This window comes from Chroicocephalus ridibundus, chromosome 3 (assembly GCF_963924245.1).
Source record: "Chroicocephalus ridibundus chromosome 3, bChrRid1.1, whole genome shotgun sequence".
Taxonomy (NCBI): Eukaryota; Metazoa; Chordata; class Aves; order Charadriiformes; family Laridae; genus Chroicocephalus; species Chroicocephalus ridibundus.
In genome coordinates, this window is record NC_086286.1 from 10,369,446 (window position 1) to 10,375,445 (window position 6,000).

The window sequence follows — 6,000 nt, forward strand, 5'->3', positions numbered from 1 at the left end:
GTCACCAAATTTCACAATTCTCTTAAGCACCTCCTTGGAAATGATGGGGATGTTCCTTAGAGCTCCTGGTTGTAGTGTGAGGGTTTCTTTTCAGTACTAAAAAAAAAAAAAAAAGAAAGAGAGAGAGAGAGAGAAGGAGGGTTCCCCTTCCTCCCATGAAAGGTAATGATGGCTTTGTGTTAAATCCCTTAATATTTCCCAGTTTTTCCCTGGGTGCGCGTGTTCTGTCTCGGGCTGCAGCTTTTCATTAGCGCCTTTCCTCCAGCCCAAGCGGGGCGTTTCTGGGAAGAGTGAGATGAAGCCAGGACAGAGGGATGCATTTATCCCCCTGCCCCCCCCCCACCGCTTGCTGTAAGGTCGAGGTGACATCACTTCGCCACTCACTCACACCATATTAATTTAGCTGCACCTTATTTTGGAGAGCCGGAGCCTGAGGCTTTGCCATTTCCTATGGTCTCCTCAAGTCGGTTGAGGTTTCCTGGCTGCCAAGACAGAGAAGCAGGCAACTTTTATGGCGGGACACTGCCGAAACCCGGCTGGGGATGAATAGAGCCCATAAATAGAAAACCTGGAGCAGCTCCCCTTGCAGAGCGGCTCTGCCTAGGCACGCTCCGGCTGGAGGAAACGGGAGAGTCGGGAAGCAGCTGGCCCTGCCCATGGTCCCCCCCCTGTCAGGGCGGGCCAGCACTGTGGGGATGGTGGCTGCTGACCATGGGCATGGGCTTTGACGCCCAGAAATATCCCCGGCTGTGGAGATGCGCCTTCGCTGGGAAGCTGGGGATGAAGGGTCCTGCAGAGCTCCGCGCCCACCAGCCCCTGGACCTCTCCATGCGTTGGGGTGCTGCTTTTGCTTTTTTCCATTTTTTTTTTTTTTTTTTTTTTTTTTTTTTTTATGGTCAGATTGAATGGATCTCCCCTCTTCCATCCCTCCCCACGGGCCTGGATCACCTGCCGAGGGGAGGAGAGGTTGCCGCGCTCTTGCCGGGGTGCCCGGAGCACGGGCCGGCTGCGCTTCTCCCTGTTTGCACTGGGTGAGGAAACACCCCCTGCGCTTTCTCAAGTCTCTGGCACTTGCAGAGGAAGGCCACTACCACCTCAAAACCATTTGCAAATAGCTTCTGTTTGCTCAGACAAACACTGGAAAAAATATATAATTTTTTTTTTTTTTTCCCTCGCAGCAGCGTGTTTCTTGCCCGCTGCTCTTGGGCGCGGGCTTAGCCCCGAGTGCTGCTGAGCGCCGTTTCTAATTGTCTGCTTTGAAGCTGGCCACAGTTTCATCAGTTTCCCGCAAGTGATTCTCTCCAAGCAGTGTAAATACTGTCCTTAAACCTGGCTTTTCTGCGTTCGGCTCTGCCCCCTACCCGCCGGCAGCGGTGAGGAGAGCGGGTTGGAGAAGAGACATGGGTATCGTTTAAGACGACGCAAACTGGACTAGAGAGGGCATCCCCCTTGATTTCCTGGGAGCAGGGCTGGTATGCCGGTGCATCTGCAAGCCCCCTGCTCAGGTCTGGTTGCGTGCTCGGTGGAGAGCCTGGGAACACACTTAAATCCGCCGTGGCGCAGGCTTAGCGTTGAAGTGTGAGCTTAGCGCCCATTGACTCACGGGCTTTACTTACTGTATGCACAGCTGGAGGGAAAAAAAAAAAAACAACTCCTTAGTTCAATCGCGTAGTTAATGCCCTACCTGAGGAAATGTTTTTTCCTGCCTGAAGTTGGAGCAAGGTCTGACAGCTGGGCGAGCAGAAAAGAGGCCCTAAGGCTTGGCTGCTGTTTGCTCAAGCAAACAGCTGTGGCAGTGTCGGATGTTACCAGCTCTCCCAGTCGCTTCTCAGCATCCCTGCGCCGGGTCAGGAAGGCAGGGAAGGTGCCCTCTCCTCCCTATTTGATCTCCAGCTTTTTACATGGCATTCGGCCTCTCTGAAACGGGGCTGCTGTGGTCCAGGAGCGCCTTCCCTCCCGCTGTCCCTGCGCAGCATCCCCTGCCAGGGGGTCAGGAGGGCGAGCGACTCTCAAAATAGCGTTTTTTCACCTTGTCAAGCCCCGCAGTGTGGTACTTCCAAGCCACAAGCCCTTCTGAGCCCAGTGGCTTAGCCACCTGTGCTGCAGAAGGTGAATATACGCAACCAAGCTCTGCTCGGGATAAGGTCCCCCTCTTACTGCTGCTCCCGCTCCAATGCTCCTCCATGAGCTGGTTCAACTCACGGAAATCCGTCAGAAAACAAACCCCACTAGGATAAAGGTAGTTCTTCTGGTTTAGGGAGTTAGAGCAGCTGGGCTGGTGACTGAGGAGAGGGGTAAAACCCCGTGGCCGAAAGCAGAGCCAGGAGCATCCCCCTCTGCCCTGCTGCCAGCTGCCGTGGAGCTTGATGCCCATGAGCCAAAGGAAAGGTGATTTTTTTTTTATTATTATTTTTTTTTCTCTTTCTTTTAACCAAATGGCTTCAGCTGGATCACAGCGCTCCTGTGCCTTGACCCATCACAGGACTTCCTTCACGCTGTGGTGCGTTAATGATAAATATTCTGCAAATCGCAACGTATTTTATAGCCCCAGGGGAAAGGGACTCCCATCTGCAATTGGAGTGATAACAGGTGTGTATTTTTTGCTGGCCACCTCCAGGAGCAGCATAGCCCAGTGGCAAGAGCAGAATTTTGAGCATCGGCTTGTCCTGGCTGTGCTATCGGACCTGACTTCTCAGGACCTCGGTTCCTTCACCTGCCAACCAACACGATGTGCCTTGTAACGCGCAGCTGGGAACGTGCCAGGTACTACTAATACAGATTATTATAACAGCACGTGGTCGGGTGTGTAAATTTGGAATGCTTCCCTGAAGAAAACCCACCCCGATACTAAAAGAAAACACGGGGTTTTACTGTGTTAGGTCAGAGATTTCAAGGGAGTTTGAATGTGCCCAAATCCTGGGAAGTTTCGGTGGGATTTGGGAAACAAATCTCTTAAATCCCGGTGAAAGGGTTTTCCGCCACTACAGCGGTGGCTTTTTTTTTTTCCTTCTCCTCCTCACTTTTATCTGGTGCATGGACAAATAAAAACAACCCCGAAAGTAACGGGAAGGATGATGCAAGGGGCAGGAGCCTGGTAGCTAAGCTGTGTTATTACAGAGAAAATGACCTGGCACTGAAAGAATTAAAATAATGTCATTCCTGTTTGCTCTGGCTCATTTTTAATACGCCAGTCACCTTGACATTTCTAAAAGAATTTTTCAAGTATGTAAGTTCAAAAAAATTATGCAACTTGACAAAAGCGAAGGGGGTATCTGAGGCTGGTGGAATGAATCGGGAATTGGAGGCGGTACGGGTGGGGAGTGATGCTGGTGCGAGCTGGGCTGGAGGGGGACTGTTCCTGCACCCGCATCCGGGGGGACAGGGAGGTGAGAAGGGATGAGGTGAAGGGACGGCTTGGGGCTATCCCTGTATGACGGTGTCAGGCAAACTGGGGCTGTTTGCTGGTGCCGCTGCAGGGGACGCAGTCCCAGACCAGCTTTTCTAGGGACGCTTTGGGTCTTTTAATGTGTCGCGGTTAAAAAATGGTGTGTGGAAGCAAAACCAGCCGGCTGGTGGCCTTCCTCCAGCGTGCCGCTGAAGACCCTCTTCCTTGGGGAACATCTGTTGGGGAAGGGGGCCGGGCTGCTGCACTGTACCGGAGTAGGGAGGAGGGGGGGGGTAGACCTGCACCCCCACGGCCCAAGCTGAAGCTGGGCGATTGCTCACGCGGGAGCCACGGAGGAGATCATTTGCCTGTGTAATTGTATGCTTTGCTGTTAAGCGTATTGATTCTGAAAAGTTAATCAGACAATTTGGAGGTGCTATATCTAAAAACATAAAATCCCATTAAACTGATTAAATTAAAACTGAATCCATCTTAAATAACCCCATGCAACTTAAAATTGTTGAAATAGCGTATTGTATTCAAATAAAATTATTTCAGTCAAACAAGGCTGCAAGGAGCTCTCGCTCACTGATGCCTTGTGCATCTCGGTGAGTGCCTGCGCTGGGATCCCCCCGTTGTACAACATGACACGGCTGCTGGGATTTGGTGCCACGGTGATGGCGGTGAGGGGGTCCGGGGGGGACGAAGCCCTGGGTGGTGATGCTGGGGCCGGGGGCGTGACTGACGAACGTATGGCCACGGCTGCGTGAGGGATGCGACGCAGACTCGCTAGCCTTTTTCTTTGCAGCTTGGAGAAAACGCAGAGCTTAGCAGCAGTCGGTTCCCAGAAACATCGGTTTATGCGACTGCATCTGAGCTGTGGTGTATTTTCAGGTGCTTTTGCGCATCAGGCTAAAACCTGAACCACTTCTTAAAAAATGACGCTTTGCTGTCTGCTTTTTGAAGTGACTGGTAGTCCTAGGTGCCCGGCTTGAGATGGTGTTTGGGATCCGCTCGTCGGTTCGGGAGTCGAAAGGGCTTTAGTGTGGATGTACCATGTATTTCACAACCCTGCGGGCAGAGCAGCGCAGGGCCCAGCTCCTGCGACAGTGGAAGTGCTCCAGAAGTGGCGGGGGATCGGATGGGAGCACGCCTGCCGTGCGTGGCACGTCACCCCAAATACGCTGCGGGTAGCCGAGGTCCCTCGTGGAGCGGCAGCAGAACGGGCCACCCATGGGCCCTACAGACACAGCCTGCGAGGGATTTGCCCTTAGGGCGTGCCTTGCCCCGGATCTCGCAAGCCAGCAGGGCAGAGGCCCTCTGACAAGGTCAGCGCCTTGATTTAGGCAACACCTAAAGGAGGAGGGATGAGATAATAGTGCAGGGTGGCCGTGAGCTTGGAGCAACCGCTGATCCCTGCGGGGCTCCCATCCTGGCTGTCCCACAGCCTGCAGCCTCTCGCTCCAGCACGCGAGCTCCCCAGATCAGCTCTTCTCCAAACGGGTGCCCGCTTCCGACACAAGGCACCTGGCCTCGGAAACAGACACACACACCCCCCCCCGGCTCTGTTGAAAAGCCAGCGTGGAGTATTGGGCAGATGCAGCAGCAAGAGCTGATTTCAGCCGTCTGAGGGACAAGAAAAGGTTTTATCTGCCTAGAGCCGAGTTTGGGATTGTTTCTGATTGCATCACTCAGCTAAAGCGCTGCGGAGAGCTGTGTGCCTTGTATTGCCTTAGTGATGTTATCGGCTGGCACCCGGCAAAGCAGGACTTGTGACTCGGAGATAAGTGGAGGATTGCTCAGTTAGTTTGCTTCCAAATTTATTTATTTTCCCCTTTCTGAGTCTACCATCTCTCCTTCTTGATAAGTTCAGATTGTGAGCCAGCCTTTATTTATTTGTCAAGAAAGCACTCCTTTTCACCTTTACAAGGGAGCAATAGTAATAATCATCGCATCCCTGTTGGGGGGATGAACACTGGCTCCCATCTGTCCTAGCGAGGAGGTTTGTGCAGGGACCCGTTTGTACCGGAGGGCTTCCCGAGCATCCTGCTCCAGCTGGCCTGCAGTTCACTTTGGAAGGTGCTCTCCTGCCAACGTACAGGGCTGCTTTTCCAAATAGGATAGGCACCGGCACATCGAGCTCCCTGCTATTGGAACGGAGCAAACACGCAGGGAAATTTTCTCCCTGAGCGTGGTGGGAGCCTGGCGAGCGGTGATACCAGAGCCCCGTGCATTGGGTGCGCTACGCGTACTGCTGCCTCCCTGCCCGCGGGCACACTCTTAACACGTGCCTTTCTTTACACACAGAGGCACGAAGCGCTGGGAGAAAGGCTTTCTGTAGGCTTTTCCGTAGGCAAACTGTGTCACGTCACTGGTATAACCTCCAAAGTGTCTGACCCAAGAGGTGACTTGGGACCAAGTCAGAGGGGTTTGAAAGAACCAGAGGGCTTCCATCCTCGTGAGGATTAAACCAGCAGAACGAGGTGCAGCGGGGAGTGCTACGGGTGTGTTTCTCTTTTCTCTGGGCCCTGGCTGATGTTTCTGCCTGAGCAGAATGCATGCAATTCCTGAACCTTCCCCTGCTCCCTCTGAGAGCATCTGTTTACCTTTGCTGG